The 18,196-nt window shown below is 42.1% G+C and overlaps 1 protein-coding gene across 1 annotated transcript in view; it reads right to left on the reverse strand.

The window, feature by feature from the left end:
* Window positions 1-9,149, reverse strand: part of MRTFA (myocardin related transcription factor A) — a 137,624-nt gene extending 128,475 nt beyond the window's left edge. The window contains exon 1 of the mRNA XM_054469573.1: window positions 9,020-9,149. The gene's annotated coding sequence lies outside the window, so the exon portion shown is untranslated. The remainder of the gene's footprint in view (window positions 1-9,019) is intronic.
* Window positions 9,150-18,196: the final 9,047 nt, after the last annotated feature.

The following is an 18,196-nucleotide window of genomic DNA, read 5'->3' on the forward strand; positions in this document are numbered from 1 at the left end:
TAAGATTGGAGGATTTTCAACTGGGCGACCTAATCTAGAAAATCCTTGAAAACCAGGCTTTCTGAGGAATATAATTAACAAATCTCTTTCCTTTCCCCAAGAAATACTGTAATTTGGATCAGAAACTGTCCACTCAAAATTTTTACTTCTCCCAGCAATTAATTAGAACCTCTTGTGCAACATTGTGGCATGAAAGGATACAGTTCGTACCCTTACAGAATAAAATACATGATCTGTCCTTTATTCCACAGCTGCACATGTGAAAACAAACTGGTACTTCTTAAATCTTACATAAAGGAGGAGAAAAACCACTGTGAAAGAGGAAAGGCCCTTTTCACTCCCATTTTCGCGCTTACTTTTCTTTACATAGCTCTTCCAATCCTATCCAGCACCTCAGATTACAGACACACATAGAACTGCACCTTTACATCTCTCAGAACAATATCTGAGATCAGCAACAACATTTAGAAAATAAAATTTTTGTAAAAGGTAACATTTACAATCTCATTAAAACACACAAAGTGTCTAAAAACAAATCTAACTAAAGATGTGTAAGATCATCACAGAGAAAAATTTTAAAAACCCATTGGGAGACCTTACAAAAGATCTAAATAAATGTGGAAAATACGTATTTACAGTATAATATTCTAAAAATATCAGTTCTTCCTAAGTTGGTTCATAGATGCAATGCAATTCCAATCAAAATCCCAGAGTAATTTTATATGGAAATGCAAAGGACCAAGAACAGACAAGAATGAAACTCTCGAACAAGAACGAGGTGGGAGGACTTACTTCTCCCATACAACAGGGCTTATTACAGTTATAATTAAAACTGTGAAGGCAGGAATACACAAATAGCCCAATGGAACCAAATAGCAAGCTCAGAAACATACCCACATAGCTAAGTCCTTGATATATGAAAGACGTAGCTCCGTTGATTAGTGGGGAAAGAAGAGTATTTTCAATAAACGGAATCCACTTGAAAAAAAATTAACTTGTGTCTTACCTTATTCCCCCATGAAAAATTATTTCCAGAAACACAAGACACAAAACTCACAGACTATAAAAGACTCATATAAATTACATTAAATTTAGAAACTCTTTTTGTGTTTTGTTTGTTTTGAGATGGGGTCTTGCTCTGTCACTCAGGCTAGAGTACACTGGCATGATTATAGTTCATTGTAACCTTGAATTCCTGGGCTCAAGCGATCCTTCTGCCTCAGCCTCCTGAGTAGGTGGGACTACAGGCATGAGCCACCATGCCCGGCTCATTTTTTTGAGAGGGGGGTCTTGCTATGTTGCCTAGGTTGGTCTTCAACTCCTGGCCTCAAGCCATCCTCCCGCCTTGGCCTCCCAAAGCACTGGGATTATAGGCATGAGACACTACGCCCAGCTAAATTTAGAGATTCTTAATCCAAAGACAGGATAAAGAGAAAGAAAAAGACAAACCCCAAAGTGGGAGAAGATGTCTGCAATACATTTAAGCAACAACAAACTAGTATTCCAGATATTTAAACAACTCTTATCAAAGAAAAAACCAATACAATAGAAAGAGCAGGCAAAAGACTTAACTTGCCACTTCACAAAAGAGGAAATACAGGCCAGGGCCAGCATGGGCTACATAGCAAGACTCTGTCTATACAAAATATAAAAACTGAGCCAGACATGGTGGCACACTCCTGTAGTCCCAACTACTCAGGAGGATGAGGCAGGAGGAATATTTGAGCCCAGGAGATCAAGGCCGCAGTGAGCACCATCCTCCAGCCTAGGCAACAGAGCACGACACTGTCTCGAAAAAAAAAAAATATATATATATATATACATAAAATAACGGAAAGTGATTTATTTTACCAATTTTATATATATATAAAATCATTGGTATATATATATAAAATAACTGGTAAATATATAATTGGTAAAAGAAATCACTTTCCATTAGTATTATATATTATATATAATATTATATATATATATATAAAATAATTGGTAAAAGAAATCACTTTCCATTATGATATACTGATTCAATGGATGCCAGAACTCCTTGAGCTGAAGCCTAAGGACTTAGTTCATTAGACAGATGTTTCCAGGCTTCTCCAAGCCCTGGCTAGATAGGATCCACAAGCAGATCAACTTTATCTTTTAGACCTAAGTTCTCAGCTTAGAAGACAGAGGAGTAACATTTTATAATATACCTTGAAAGTTTTTATCAACGTTTTACAATTAGGCCAGTAAAGATTGGGTTAACCAAAGGCACCTCCTCTTTTTAAGGCTCCAAGTTCTTCTGTTTAGGAAATGAAGGTGTCAGGACCTTGACTGCCTACTGCCCCACAGGGACCTCTGCTAACCCACTGAATTTCTTTTTTTTTTTTTTTTTTTTTTTTGAGACGAAGTCTTGCTCTTGTTCCCCAGGCTGGAGTGCAGTGTCACTATCTCCTGGCTCACTGCAATCCACCTCTTGGGTTCAAGCAATTCTCCCGCCTCAGCCTCCCAAGGAGCTGGGATTACAGGCACTTGCCACCATGCCTGGCTAATCTTTGTATTTTTATTAGAGACGGGGATTCACCATGTTGGCCAGGCTGGTCTCAAACTCCTGACCTCAGGCGATCCACCCGCCTTGGCCTTCCAAAGTGCTGGGATTACAGGCGTGAGCCACCGCGCCCGGCCATTTTTTTCTTTTTTTGAGATGGAGTCTTGCTCTTGTCACCCAGGCTGGAGTGCAGTGGTGTGATCTCAGTTCACTGCAACCTCCCTCTCCCCAGTTCAAGCGATTCTCCTGCCTCAGCCTCCCAAGTAGCTGGGATTACAGGCACCCGCCACCACGCCCAGCTAATTTTTCAGTAGAGAAGGGGTTTCACCATGTTGGCCAGGCTGGTCTTGAGCTCCTGACCTCAAGTGATCCACCACCTCGGCCTCCCAAAGTGCTGGTATTACAGGCGTGAGCCGCCGCACCCAGCCACCACTGAATTTCTATATAATACATGCTTCTATGTGAAACAGCTCAAAGAAGTACATTTCTCACTCCACTCTCTCAACACAGTACATCCATTCATGAAAAAGCACCTCCTCTAACTCTAGAATTTATTCTGTTCTAGAACTCCACACTTTCCAATTTCACAATCTTCTCAAAGATTTTCCATTTCTGCTCCTATCATTACCTCCCAAACAAATGACCATGCAAAAACCTACTGTAAAATATCACAATCTTCTTACCAGCCTCTTTCCTCCAGAGCTCAATGCTGGAGAGTAACAAAATTTAAGAGGTAGGCAGAGAAAGACAGCAAAAGCTCTGAATGGCAAAGGGAGTGGCTGGAAACGTAGAGTTTAAAAAGCCGGAAAAGGGTAAGTCATAGATATCCGTGGAGGAAAAGTTTCAAGTCTGAGGGAGAAGCCAACCACGTCAAATGATGCAAGGAGGTCAAGTAGGATAAAGACTAAAGAGGGCTTATTTGATCTGCAACAAAAAGAACACAAATTACTGTGGCAATGGCAGTTTCTGAAGATAGGTAGTGACAGAAGCCATAAAGCAGTCGAGTCTCTGGGATATGAGAAAGTAGAGACAATGACTGTAAACTATTCTTTCAGGAGCTTAAATACTAAGGGAAAGTTAGAGTTGCTGGGAAAGATTTCAGTTAATTTATATGCTAAATGAAAACACTTCAGAGAAAAAGGCTGAAGATACACAAACACCTTGGGTCCAACAGCAACAGCTGCCCCCTAACTCCACTGAGAAAACAGAGTTCTTACCTGTAGTGGAACAAACATGTAAACCATTCATTGATTCATTCAATAAATATTTATTGCCGGGTGCGGTGGATCACGCCTGTAATCCCAGCACTTTGGGAGGCCGAGGCGGGAGGATCACGAGGTCAGGAGATCGAGACCATCCTGGCTAACACCGTGAAACCCCGTTTTTACTAAAAATACAAAAAATTAGCCTGGCGTGGTGGTAGGCGCCTGTAGTCCCAGCTACTCAGGAGGCTGAGGCAGGAGAATGGTGTGAACCCAGGAGGCAGAGCTTGCAGTGAGCCGAGATTGCGTCACTGCACTCCAGCCTGGGCGACACAGCGAGACTGCATCTCAAAAAATATATATAAAATAAAATAAAATAATAAATATTTATTGAGTGCCTATTATGATCCAGGAGTTGGGTATATGCCAGTGAACAAAATAAAGTTTCTGCCCTCAGAAAATAACTATTAAAGGGGAGAAAATAGACAATAAACACAAACACACACATACACACACACAATGACAGATAATAATAAGGGCTTTGAAGAAAAAGCAGGATCAAGAGTAACAGGAGGTGCTATTTTAGAGAAGACAGGCAGGGAAGGCCTCCCTGAGGAAATGACATTTGTGCAGGAACTTCAAAGAAGGCACAGCAAGTACAAGGCCCTGGGATAGGAATAGGTTTAATGTGTTCAAGAAACAGCAAGAAGTCAGTGTGGCTGGGAGCTAAGGGATAAGGGTAAGAAATGATGTGAGAGAGAGGCTGGGCATGGTGGCTCACGTCTGTAATCTCAGCATTTTGGAGGACAAGGTGGGCGAATAACTTGAGGTTAGGAGTTCAAGACCAGCCTGGCCAGTATGGTGAAACCCCATCTCTAATAAAAATAATTTAAAAATCAGCCTGGCACGGTGGCGTACGCCTGTAATCCCAGCTACTCGGTAGCTCAGGAACGAGAATCACTTGAACCCTGAGGCAGAGGTTGCCGTGAGCTGAGATCATACCACTACATTCCAGCCTGGGTGACAGGGTGAGACTGTCTCCCAAAAAAAAAAAAAAAAAAAAAGAAATGATGTCAGAGAGAATACCAAGGCCACATCATAAGTACTATGATTTCATCATAAGCCTCACAGAAAAGCATTGAAGAGTTTTGAGAGTAGGGTAGCAGTGTCTGATTTCAGTTTTCAAAGGCTCACTCATTGCTGAGTAAAGAATTCCATTTACAATATAGGGTGATGAAGTAGGTTGATAAAAGGCAACAGGGGCACAGTGGCTCACGCCTGTAATCTCAGCACTGTGGGAGGCTGAGGCCAGGGGCAGAGGGGATCACTTGAGGTCAGGAGTTCGAGACCTGCCTGGCCAACATGGTGAAATCCCCTCTCTACTAAAAATATAAAAATTATCCTGGCATGGTGGCGCATGTCTGTAATCCCAGCTACTCAGGAGGCTGAGGCACAAGAATCACTTGAACCAGGGAGGCAGAGGTTGCCATGAGCCGAGATCACGCCACAGAACTCCAGCCTGGGTGACAGAGCAAGACTCCGTCTCAAAAAAAAAAAAAAAAAAAAAATAGGGAACTGGGAAAACCAAAAGAGGGGCATCTAACACTAAATATGAGTTAGGAAAGGCTTCAAGAAGAGTGAGAGAGAGAAAGGGTATCCCAAATGGAGGACATAGACGTAGAAAAGAAATAGGGGTTTTGAAAAGCCTTGACATTTATTTACACCAGCATGGGACAGAAAATATTGTATAAAAATATACCATTTAAGGCCGGGCCTGGTGGCTCACACCTGTAATCCCAGCACTTTGGGAGGCTGAGGCGGGCAGATCACGAGGTCAAGAGATCATCAAGAGACCATCCTGGCCAACATGGTGAAACCCCATCTCTACTAAAAATACAAAAATTACCTGGGCGTGGTGTTGTGCACCTGTAGTCCCAGCTACTCGGGAGTCTGAGGCAGGAGAATTACTTGAACCCGGGAGGCGGAGGTTGCAGTGAGTCAAGATCGCGCCACTGCACTCCAGCCTGGCAACAGAGCGAGACTCTGTCTCAAAAATATATATATACCACTTACATCTACAAAAAAAAAAAAAAAAAAGATATCCACGAACAAAACTAATAAATATTTGTATGACTTTTCTGGAGACATTCACAAAACTCTGTAAGACATTAAAGAAACCTATTTAATTGAAGAGATAAAACAAAGTAATGGATAGGAAGACTCAATATTTGAAAATGTGTATTTTCCCACCCACCGTTTTTGTTTGTTTGTTTTTTTTAAGAGACAGGGTCTCGCTATGTCTCCCAGGCTGGAGTGTAGTGGTGCAATCATAGCTCACTATAATCTCAAACTCCTGGGCTCAAGCAATCCTCAAATGTCAGCCTCCCAACATGCTGGGATTACATTCCCCCTACTTACCTATAAACAACGTATTTCAAATAAAAATCCCAGCAAGTACACCAAAAGACACATACAAGAATTCCATAGCGGCATAATTCATAATAGCCCCAAAGTGAAACAACCTAAACATCCATGAACAGTAAAATGGAAAAATAAATTGTATTTTATTCATACAATGAATTGATTATACAGCAATGAAAATAAACTCTAGCCACACACAATTCAACATAAACAAATTTCAAAAACAAAAAGAAACCATCAACAGAATACACACTGTATGACTCCATTTTTATAAGGTTTAAAAACTAACCATAGTGTTGAAAATCAGGATGGTAGTTTCCTTTGAGCAGGGGGAAGGGAGCATTGATTGGGAAGAAGCACAAGGTGGGGAAAGTTCTGGACTACTAGTATTTCCTCACTAAGCAGTAGCTACTAACAGGTGTACTCACTTTGTGATAATAACAACACTTACAAGTTGTGGGTTATTTTATATTTATGTTATACTTCCATAACAGGAGTACTGGTGTCTGCAATTTACTTCAAGATACATCAAAAAAATTAGATTGAGGGCTAGGTGTGGTGGCTCTTGACTATAATCCCAGCACTTTGGGAGGCCGAGGAGGGCGGATCACCTGAGGCCAGGAGTTTGAGACCAGCCTGGTCAACATGGTGAAACCCTGTCACTAAAAATACAAAAATTAGCCATTCATGGTGGCACATGCCTGTAATCCCAGCTACTTGGGTGGCTGAGGCAAGAGAATCGCTTGAACCCGGGAGATGGAGCCTGCAGTGAGCCAAGGTCGCATGACTGCACTCCAGCCTGGGCAACAGAGTGAGACTCTGTTGCAAAAAAAAAAAAAATTAATTAAATTTAAAGATTAGATTGATAGATATCTGTGTTATAAAGCAAGTTTTATAAAATGTTATAGGTAGAATCTAAGAGATGGGCATGCAGGTATTCATTGTAAAATTCTTCCTACTTTTTTTTTTTTTCTACTTTACGTTTAAATTTTTTCATAATAAAATATTGGAGGTAAAAATCCCAAAGGGTTTTTTTGTTGGCAGAACTTGATAAGCCAATTCTAAAATCATGGAAAATTAAAAGGGTAATAGCCAAGACAACTTTGAAAAAGAAAAAGGTAAGGAGATATCTGTCCTAACAGACAGAAAGACTAATTATTAGGCAATAACTAAAATAAGGTAGTAGTGACACAGAGATGGACAGAGAGACCAGTCAAAGAAAAGAGAGCCTAAAAACTAACTCATGCACAGACAGAATACAGCAGGCATTAAAGATCAGTAGGAAAAAGTAGAACTGTTCAATAAGTGGGGATTAACAGCTTGAATTAGAAGAAAATACAGAATATCTTTAACTTACAAGGAAAATGAATACTGAACAACAAACAAATTACTGAAGAACACATAATTTTCTCTCATATGTAGGTTTAAAACATGAGAAACAACATTATAAACTGCTTAAGAATATATTCACATGGGAAAATAATACAGACATATTTGGCAATGAAATACCAAATTCAAGTTACTAGTTTCCTCCAGAGGTAATGAAGATTTACGCAAAGTACATAAATTGGGTGGTATTTGAACACACAATTTTCTATATTGTTCTTTATCCATTTTTTCTTTTTTCTTTTTTCTATTTTGAGACGGAGTTTTGCTCTTGTTACCCAGGCTGGAGTGCAATGGCGCGATCTCGGCTCACCACAACCTCTGCCTCCCAGGTTCAAGCGATTCTCCTGCCTCAGCCTCCCTAGTAGCTGGGATTACAGGCATGTGCCACCACGCCTGGCTAATTTTGTATTTTTAGTAATGACGGGGTTTCTCCATGCTGGTCAGGCTGGTCTCGAACTCCCGACCTCAGGAGATCCACCCATCTCGGCCTCCCAAAGGCATGAGTCACCGCGCCCAGCCTCTTTATACATTTTCTCAAATCTTAAATATTTCATAACAAATTATAGAGTTTTTGAATAAAAAAAGTTTGAGGTATGAGTACATGGTTTTTAAACAGTACTTAACACAGTTCAATGGGCTGGAACAAATACTAGGAATAGGGGAATAAGAGAAGATGTTAAAAGAAAGAGACCAGATTCTGCAAAGCCTTATAAAACATGCCAAGAAATTTATTCACTTATTTATTTATTGTTTGTTTATTTGAGATAGAGTCTCATTCTGTCGTCCAGGCTGGAGAGCTGTGGCACAATCTCGACTCACTGCAACCTCCGCCTCCTGAGTTCAATTGATCCTCCCACCTCAGCCTCCCCAGTAGCTGGGTCTACAAGCACGTGCCACCAAGCCCAGCTAATTTTTGTAGTTTTAGCACATACAGGGTTTCACCATGTTGGCCAGGCTGGTCTCGAACTCCTGACCTGACGTGATCAGTGCACCTCGGCCTCCCAAAGTGCTGGAATTACAGGCCTAAGTCACTACACCCGGCAAGACATTTATTCTGCTTTTGTTTCATCCCACAAGGCAATCACTGAAAAGTTATAAGCTAGGAAGTCCTAAAAGATTACTCTGACAAGGCTATACGATAGAGTATGTTTCCTAATGACAGAGGCTTGTTTACCATTTAATCCCTAATTTTAGCATAGTTTATAATACATTGATATTAATGAATATATACACCGAATTAATGAATTTATGGAAGGAATGGGGTGAGGGAAGCAGAGAAATTAGAAAGAAATTATAATAATCCAGGCAGGAAATGTTGGACTTACAATGATCACTTTAACTTACAGCTATCTATTTTACAAGAAATGTTAAGATTATAAGAAACTTTCACGGAACATCAAATAAAGTAAGAATCTGTAACATTATAAACGTGAAGATCCTGGTTCAAATCAGGGAATGCAATAATTCTGTATCTACTCACCATTCTTCCGCTCACTAAGTGGAGGCAAATTGGGATTCCTGCCAGGGTGGAGGCCTAGGGTCAGCTCGGGCTGCAAGGAGAGCTCCTGCAGTTCATTGGCAACAGCTTCACTCTGGGGACTGGGTGCTGCAGATAGGGACACAAGCACCGGTTCATCATCATTTTCGCCGGCCCCTCCTCCGTCCAGCCCATTCACAGCAATGACGGAAGGGGGCAGGCACACCACGCTGGAGAAATCCACTTTGGCTTTCGTGATGGCAATCTGGAAATGGAAGAAAAAATGGAAAGTTTAGATGGTACCATGATAATATGATTTGGTGGTATCCTCACCCAAATCTCATCTTGAATTGTCGTTCCCATAATTCACACATATCATGGGAGGGACTTGGTGGCAGGTAACTGAATCATGGGGGCGGTTACCTCCGTGCTATTCTCATGAGTTCTCACAAGATCTGATGGTTTTATAAGGGGCTTTTCCTCTTTTGCTCTGCAATTCTCCTTCCTGCCACCATGTGAAGGAGGACATGTTTGCATCTCCTTCCACCATGATTGTAAGTTCCTGAGGCCTCCCCAGCCCTGTGGAACTGGGAATCAATTAAATCTCTTTCCTTTATAAACTACCCAGTCTCAGGCAGTTCTTTATAGCAATGTGAGAACAGACTAATATAGTAAATTGGTACTGATAGAGTGGGATGCTGCTGTAAGGATACCCGAAAATGTGGAAGCAACTTTGAAACTGGGTAACAGGCAGAGGAACAGTTTAGAGGGCTCAGAAGACGACAGGAAACTGTGGGAAAGTTTGGAACTTCCTAGAGACTTGTTGAATGTCTTTGACCAAAATGCTGATAGTGATATGGACAAATGAAGTACAGGCTGAGATGGTCTCAGATGAAGATGAGGAACTTGTTGGAAACTGAAATAAAGGTGATTCTTGCCATGCTTTAGCAAAGAGACTGGTGGCATTTTGCCCCTCTCTAGAGATCTGTGGAACTTTGAACTTGAGAGAGATGATTTAGGGTATCTGGCGGAGGACATTTCTAAGCAGCAAAGCATTCAAGAGGAAGCACAGCATAAAGTTAAGAAAATCTGCAGCATGATGATGCAATAGAAAAGAAAAACTCATTTTCTGGGGAGAAATTCAAGCCACCTGCAGAAATTTGCATAAGTAACAAAGAGTCTAACGTTAATCACCAAGACAATGGGGAAAACGTCTCCAGGGCATGTCAAAGACCTTCACAGCAGCGCCTCAAAGGCATAGGAGGGAAAAATGGTTTCATTGGCCCAGGGCCCTCCTGCTCTGTGCAGCCTCAGGACATGGTGCCCTGAGTCCCAGCTGCTTCAGCTCCAGTCATGAATAAAAGGAGCCAAGGTATAGCTCAGGCTGTGGCTTCAAAGCGTGCAAGCCCAAAACCTCAGCAGCTCCCATGTGGTGTTGAGCCTGCAGGTGCACAGAAGTCTAGAATTGAGGTTTGGGAACCTCCACCTAGATTTCAGAGGATGTATGGCAACACCTGGATGTCCAGGCAGAAGTTTGCTGCAGGGGTACAGCCCTCATGGAGAACCTCTACTAGGGCAGTATGGAAGGGAAATGTGGGATCGGAGCACCCACACACAGTCCTCACTGGAGCACTGCCTAGTAGAGCTGTGAGAAGAAGGCCACCATCCTCCAGACCCCAGAATGGTAGATCCACCTATAGCTTGCACCATACACCTGGAAAAACTGTAGATACTCAACATCAGCCCATGAAAGCAGCCAGGGGTGAAGCTGTACCCTCCAAAGCCACAGAGGCAGAGCTGCTCAAGGCCATGGGAGCCCACCTCCTGCATCAGCATGACCTGGATGTGAGACATGGAATCAAAGGAGATCATTTCAGACCTTTAAGATCTGACTGCCCCACTGGATTATGGACTTGCATGGGGCCTGTAGCCCCTTTGTCAGGAGTTCGAGGTCCACCCGCCCCGGCCTCCCAAAGTGCTAGGATTACAAGTGTGGGCCACTGTGCCCAGCCAAGAAAGTTTTAAAAATAATGTTTCACCCAGGTGCGATGGCTCAACACTTGTAATCCCCAGCAGTTGGGGAGGCCAAGGTGGGCAGATCGCTAGAGCCCAGGAGTTCAAGACAATCCTGGGCAACATGGCAAAACCCCGTCTCTACAAAACACACAAAAATTAGGCATGGTGGTGTGCGTCTGCAGTCTCAGCTACTCCTGAGGCTGAGGTAAGAGGATCACCTCGACCCCAGGGAGGTTGAGGCTGCAGTGAGCTGTGATCATGCCACTGCACTCCAGCCTGGGCAAGAGTGACACCCATCCCGGGGGAAAAAAAAAGGTGTTTCTTAGAACACATACTTTTTTTACAGCATGTTACTCTGCCATCCAAGCTAGAGTGCAATGGAATGATCATAGCTCACTGCGACCTTAAACTCCTGGGCTCAAGCGATCCTCCCAAGTAGCTAGGACTATAGGCGTGTGCCATCACACCTGACTATTTTTTCACTTTTTTGTAGAGACGAGATCTCACTATGTTGCCCAAGCTGGTCTCGAACTCCCGGCCTCAAGCAATCGCCCTACACTGGCCTCTCAAAATGCTGGGATTACAAGCGTGAGCCACCTTGCCTGACACAACACATACATTTTTAATAGTTTAAAGAAAGGACTGTTTGATACTATATTACAATGCAAAAAGAAAAGAAAGAAAATAGGAATATCAAATTCTATAGACCTGAACCCCATGGTTGTGCCTACTACTAACCAGAATAAAAGAAATAAGCAATCTGAAAAACTGCTTTAGCAAGTGTTCGATTCAGAATAGTTCTGTAATTAAGTCCCATATTTACAGAATTGTTAAGGGCTTAAAGAGATCACTTAAAATTTACACATATATCTATACACATACACACACACACACACACTTTACCAAATATTTTTATTGGGTAAATTATATAGTGCTATTTGTTAATTTAGGGGATTTCAAAAGTTTCAGGATACAGCCTTTTCCAATATTAAACTATACTATACAATAAAATCCTTCCATCAAGGCCATGAGGCAGGGAGTGAGGAAGAATACATAAAACAAGAAGGGCAGAATGTTGATAATGTTGAAGCTGGTTATTAGGTATTTAGAAATTCATTATGCTATTATCTCTACATTTGTATATGTTTGATAACATTCTCCTAGTATTTTTTAAAAAATAAGATTCTTCCACAGAATGATGGGAAGACTCAGTGAGACACAGCAAGGTTTCCTTAATCTTGAGATTAGAAAATAAACCAGAAGTCATATATAAGCACTGACAAAAGACTAATTTGGCATAAAATATACACATTGGATTTATTTCTCTAACAAACACACTACTCCCTATTCATTTTGAAAGAGGCCACAGGATAAAATCTCGTAAACTGTGATAATCTAGAGACAAGATCCAAAAATGTTGAGGTATAGCCATCACAATTAAGTCCCCTTTACCAATTCCTGAATACTCCTGTAATTGTATTTACTGTAAAACTTGCATCACTTTTTAAAGTTGTAATTTATAACTCTACTGAGTCTAAGATCAAACTTTCTTTTTTTATCAAAGGATCAGTAACTCCAGTTTCTGGGCTGTTGATTCACGTACGATCAATAGCAGCCAGAACAAAAACAGCATGGGGGCAGGGTCACCTCCCACAACCCATCTGTTTCCCTCTTTTGCTGGCCTGATTATGCCTCATCTTTTCTCTGCCCTACCCGCTTTAGGGCTGCATGCCTTCTGCCTGTACAGAACAACGTACGTACCTAGAAGCAGCAGCATGAAATGTGTTAGAAGAATGGAAGAACGTAGACAGCTACTGACAACTCTAAAACACAAGCACTAGCACAATTCTTTATCACGACCCATGACAAAAAGGTGGTTCTATGCGACCGAATGGTATGGTTCTTCTGAAATTTTTTTTAAACAATTGGTAAAAAAAAAAAATTGTTTTCAATCAATTAATGAACTTTCTTTTAGCTGAACATATTTTTACTTAAATTCTCACTGATTTATTTTCAATGTAGTAAACCTAATCTTGAAAACTCTTACTGTCTAAGCAGGTATGGAGGGGTGGGGGTGGATGTGGGCGAGTATGGGTGTCTCTGTGTGTGTGTGTGTGTCTGTGTGTGTGTGTGTAAAATCTGGTATGAAGGAATTCAAATCAACTGAACAAGTGTTTCCTGATAGCTTACTATATATGTACTAGGTACTGCCCTACGTCCTATGGTAGAAGATGAGGAAAACAGCCAGGCATGGTGATGCATGCCTGTAGTCCCAGCTACTCGGGAGGCTGAGGCGGGAGGACTGCTTGAATCTGGGAGGTTGAGGTTGCAGTGAGTCAAGACTGTGCCACTGTACTACAGCCTGGATGACGGAGTGAAACTATGTCTCAAAAATAAAAAAAAAAAAAACTCACTGTATAGAAGATGAGGAAAACATCAAGTCTTGGCTAATTAACTGCCCTTGCCTCTGTCTCTACCACCCCATTATCTTCAGACGCCTTAAAAACGACCAGGCTTTAGAGATGGCAAATAATAGGCCTTCCTATTCCTTCTTCATCTTGGAAATCATCTAAAAACAAGGAGTACAAGCAACAGAAAAATATAACAAAACAATGGAAAGCACATGGAAGAGTAATGTGGCAGATTAAAGATGGCTGCAAATTACCTGACACTTCCTTCCCATTAATGGTGGGGTTTATTTCCTTTGACCTTGAATCTGAGCTGGCCTCTGTCTGCCTTGACCAGTCGAGAACAGTGAAAGTGATGGTATGCCAGTTCAGGGTCTAGACTTTAAGAGGACTGGCAGCTTCTACTTTGGTCTCTTGGAGCCCTGTGCCCCCATGTAAGAAGTCCAACTACCCTGATGGACAGATCTTAAAAAGAGGTCTCATCAGGCGGATCACGAGGTCGGGAGATCGAGACCATCCTAGCTAACAAGGTAAAACCTCATCTCTATAAAAAATACAAAAAAATTAGCTGGGCGTGGTGGTGGGCACCTGTAGTCCCAGCTACTCAGGAGGCTGAGGCCGGAGAACGGCGTGAACCTGGGAGGCGGAGCTTGCAGTGAGCCGAGATTGTGCCACCACTGCACTCCAGCCTGGGAGACAGAGCGAGACTCCGTCTCAAAAAAAAAAAAAAAAAAAAAAAGGTCTCATGACTACACAGAAGGGCAGAGGAATCCAGCTGAGTCCAGCTTTCCAGACAACCCCACCAAGGTGCCAGGCATATGAACAAAGCCAACCTCAGACAAGCCTAGTCACCTGCTGAATAACACTAAGAGATGACACTTAACACTGTATGGATCCAGGTTAATACCATATGGAGCAGGCAGAATAATCCCTAACCTAAGCCCTGTCCAAAATCCTCACCCACAAAATTGTGATATGTAATAAACGGCAGAAAAGAAAGAAAGAAAAGAAAAGACGGGGAAAGAAAAAGGGAAGGGAAGGGGAAGGGAAGGGGAAAGGGAAGGAGGGGAAGGGGAAAGGGGGGAGGGAGAGGAAGGGAGAGGAAGGGGGAAGAAGAGGAAGGGGGAAAGGGGGGAAGGAGGGAAGGCAGAAAGGAGGGAAAGGGGGAAGGGGGAAAGGGGGAAAGAGGGGAAGAGGGAAGGAGGAGAAGGGGGAAGGGAGGAAGGGGGAAGGGAGGGAGGGGGGAAGGGAGGGAGGGAGGGAAACATGGGGGTGAATAATAGAAAAAACTTAAGCATCTTAAGTGTCATCTCAAAGTAGTAAGATGCGGGGTAGACTTCGAGGTATCTATAGAGTTCTCAACGAATTGGGTAGCCAAGGTGATAAATACCCTTTGGTAACAGCCAATGGTGACAAATAGCCAATGGCAAAAAATAATTTATGGCCAGTCCATAAATTACTTGGCCTTTGCTCACTTCAGCTCCTCTTGATGGTTCTACAGGGAATCAGTCATCCAAATATTTCCTCTTCCCCCAACAAAAAGGATAACAGTAACAATATAACACTACCTCTTCAATTACAACAGTACAGGCCCCTTCACTACTGGCTTCATTTCTCACCATTCCCCTTTATTCACACACTCTAATCACTGGTACTGGTTATGCGGCTCTTTACTGTGACTGCCTAGAATTGCCTCTTCTTCCCCACCCTACCTCCTTCTCTTTATTATCCATCCCCTTCGAATCGGCTAGGCTTCCACAACATCCCAAGATTGCTTTTATCACTGCTTACTTTTACTATTATCATGGATTGATCTCCCAGTAGATGGTAAATTCACTGAAAGGAACTCCATTCTACTGGTTTTTTGTCTCAAGTACCCAGATACAATACTTGAAATTAAAAAAGAACTTAATAAATATTTGTTAATTTACTATGTATATTAACCTTACAGCAAACACATCATATATACAAAGTCAGCACAGATACAGGAAACGAAAAAAAAAAAAAAAAGGAAAGAGGGTTCTGTCACAGGTATAAATACACAGAAGATCAGAAAAAGCTTCCAGAGAGGGCCAGGTGTGGTAGCTCACACCCGTAATCCCAGCACTTTGGGAAGCAAAGCGGGGAGGATCTCTTGAGCCCAGGAGTTCAAGACCGACCTGGTCAACAAATATTGAGTACCCACTACATGCCAGGTGCTGTCTGGGTATTGAGGATTACAGTAAATAAAACAAAGTTCTTGCCCTCAGGAAGCTGGAGACATAACTGCATGAACAAAGTCATAGATGTGAGAAAACGTGAAGTATGTTCTAAAAGGGCAATACAGTTTGGCCAATCACATGGTTCAAGTACAAGGAAATTAATATGGCAGTGGAGAAATCACATGGTTCAAGTACAAGGAAATTAATATGGCGGTGGAGTTAAACTGGATTGGAAAAAAGAAATATGAGGTTGCGGGGGGAGGTTACAAAGCTACCTCATTAGGCAAAGTATAATGTGTTGATATCCTGAATTGGGGTAGTTAAATAGGGGTAGTTAAATACAAAGAAGGGAACGACCATACAATGTACCTGGCACAGAACAGGAACTCAAATCTTTGTCGAGTTAATAATGAATGAAGACAGGATTTATACAAGATAGAATGTGTTTCTGTTTGATTGTTGGGGATGGAGGAGAGACAGATGTCAAAAATTACTGAAGGTTTTAAGCCAGGGCAGTCATTACAACAGTATTCTGCTAACAGAAATAGGGAAAAGAGGAGGAATTTTATCTGTGGAGATAATAAATTTGATTTTCCATGTTGGGTCGAGGGACCAAAGAACAATAATGGAAATGTCATTTGGGTTTCCATTAGGTACACGAGAAGGAAAACATGGGAATGAAGACAATGAGAAACAACAAAGATTACAAGAATAGGAAGAGAATAACAGAAAAAAAGTAGGAAGAGTTTGAGAAAGAGAAAAGAGGCTGAGTTACAGATAAAGGAAATAATAATATTGCTTTCAAACGTGACTCAGTTGATAATTCATAAACTCCTAGTCTCAGATCACCTACTCTGGATCTTGGACCACCCCTCACCATCCCTCTGATTCCTAAAATTGTCAAATACTGCTGAGTATCTAATCGCATATCAGCACTTTCTACTTACACTATTTTAGAAGAAGCTCAATAATGCTGTAACTTTATTTTATTATCATTATTATTATTATTATTATTATTTTGGAGACGGAGCCTTGCACTGTCGCCCAGGCTGGAGTGCAGTGGTGTGATCTTGGCTCACTGCAACCTCCGTCTCCCGGGTTCAAGCTTTCTCCTGCCTCAGCCTCCCGAGTAGGTGAGACTACAGGCGCACGCCGCCATACCCGGCTCATTTTTTGTATTTTAGTAGACACGGGATTTCACCATGTTGCCAGGCTGGTCTCAAACTCCTGAGCTCAGGCAATCCGCCCACCTCGGCCTCCCAAAGTGCTAGGATTACAGGCGTGAGCGACCCCACCTAGCGAAAGTTCTAACTTTATAATGCTGAGGGACAATCAGCTGTCCTCAAATTTAAAGACACAAGTAAGCTCATGGGCTTAGGTATAGGGACGTGAACTCACCAGCTAGAAGAAACAGAAAATTTAAAAAAGAAAACAGAAAAAAAGTAAAGTATGTATTTTATACCATAGCTCAACCCCTTTTTATTGACTACTTCTCTATACCATTCCCAACAAGCCCCTACCATGTGTCTTCACTTTCGTGGGCCTACATTATAGTGGGAGAGATATAAAAATGAAAATAAATACACAATAAAAAGTATTCCGATAACTATAAGCATTATGTGCCTGGGGGCCAGGTGGCTAATTTAGATTAAATGACCAAAAGAGGTCTCATTGAGGAGGTGATATCCAAATGAGACTTGTATAGCCAACCCTTATTATAAATGAGGCACTGTATGTGTATACATTCAATCTTCACAACACTAAGATGTATATTTACCTATATTATCCATAATTTTTTACAGTTGAGGAAACTGAGACACTGAGAGGTTAAATACTTGATCCTGGGCAGTCAAGCTTCAGATCTCATGCCTCTATGACTCTGTCTGAACTTGACAAGAAACAGCCAGCCATGCAGAGCGAACAGCATATGCAAGTTAAAAAGCCATGAGGCAGGAATGAGCTTGGCATCTTGAAGGAACTAAATGAATGGCATGGCCCGAGAGGAATGGACATAAGTATATTATATAAACAACTGGATGCCACTGGGAGGTTTTACACAATGGAGTGGTATGATCTGATTTATCTTTTTTTTTTTTTTGAGACAGAGTCTCACTCTGTCACCCAGGCTGGAGTGCAGTGGCGTGATCTCGGCTCACTGCAGCCTCCACCTCTTGGGTTCAAGCAATTCTTTGCCTCAGCCTCCTAAATAGCTGGGATTGCAGGTGCCCGCCACCACACCCGGCTAATTTTTTTGCATTTTTAGTAGAGACGGGGTTTCACCATCTTGGCCAGGTTGGTACTGAACTCCTTACCTCGTGATCCACCCGCCTTGGCCTCCCAAAGTGCTGGGATTACAGGCGTGAGCCACCGCACCTGGCTGATTTATCTTTTTAAATAATCATTTTGAGGGCCAGGCATGGTGGCTCATGCCTGTAATCCAAGCACTTTGGGAGGCCAAGGCTGATGGATCACTTGAGGCCAGGAGTTTGAGACCAGCCTGGCCAACATGGTGAAACCCCATCTCTAGTAAAAATACAATTAGCAGAGCATGGTGG

Source organism: Pongo pygmaeus, chromosome 23 (genome assembly GCF_028885625.2).
Source record: "Pongo pygmaeus isolate AG05252 chromosome 23, NHGRI_mPonPyg2-v2.0_pri, whole genome shotgun sequence".
Taxonomy (NCBI): domain Eukaryota; kingdom Metazoa; phylum Chordata; class Mammalia; order Primates; family Hominidae; genus Pongo; species Pongo pygmaeus.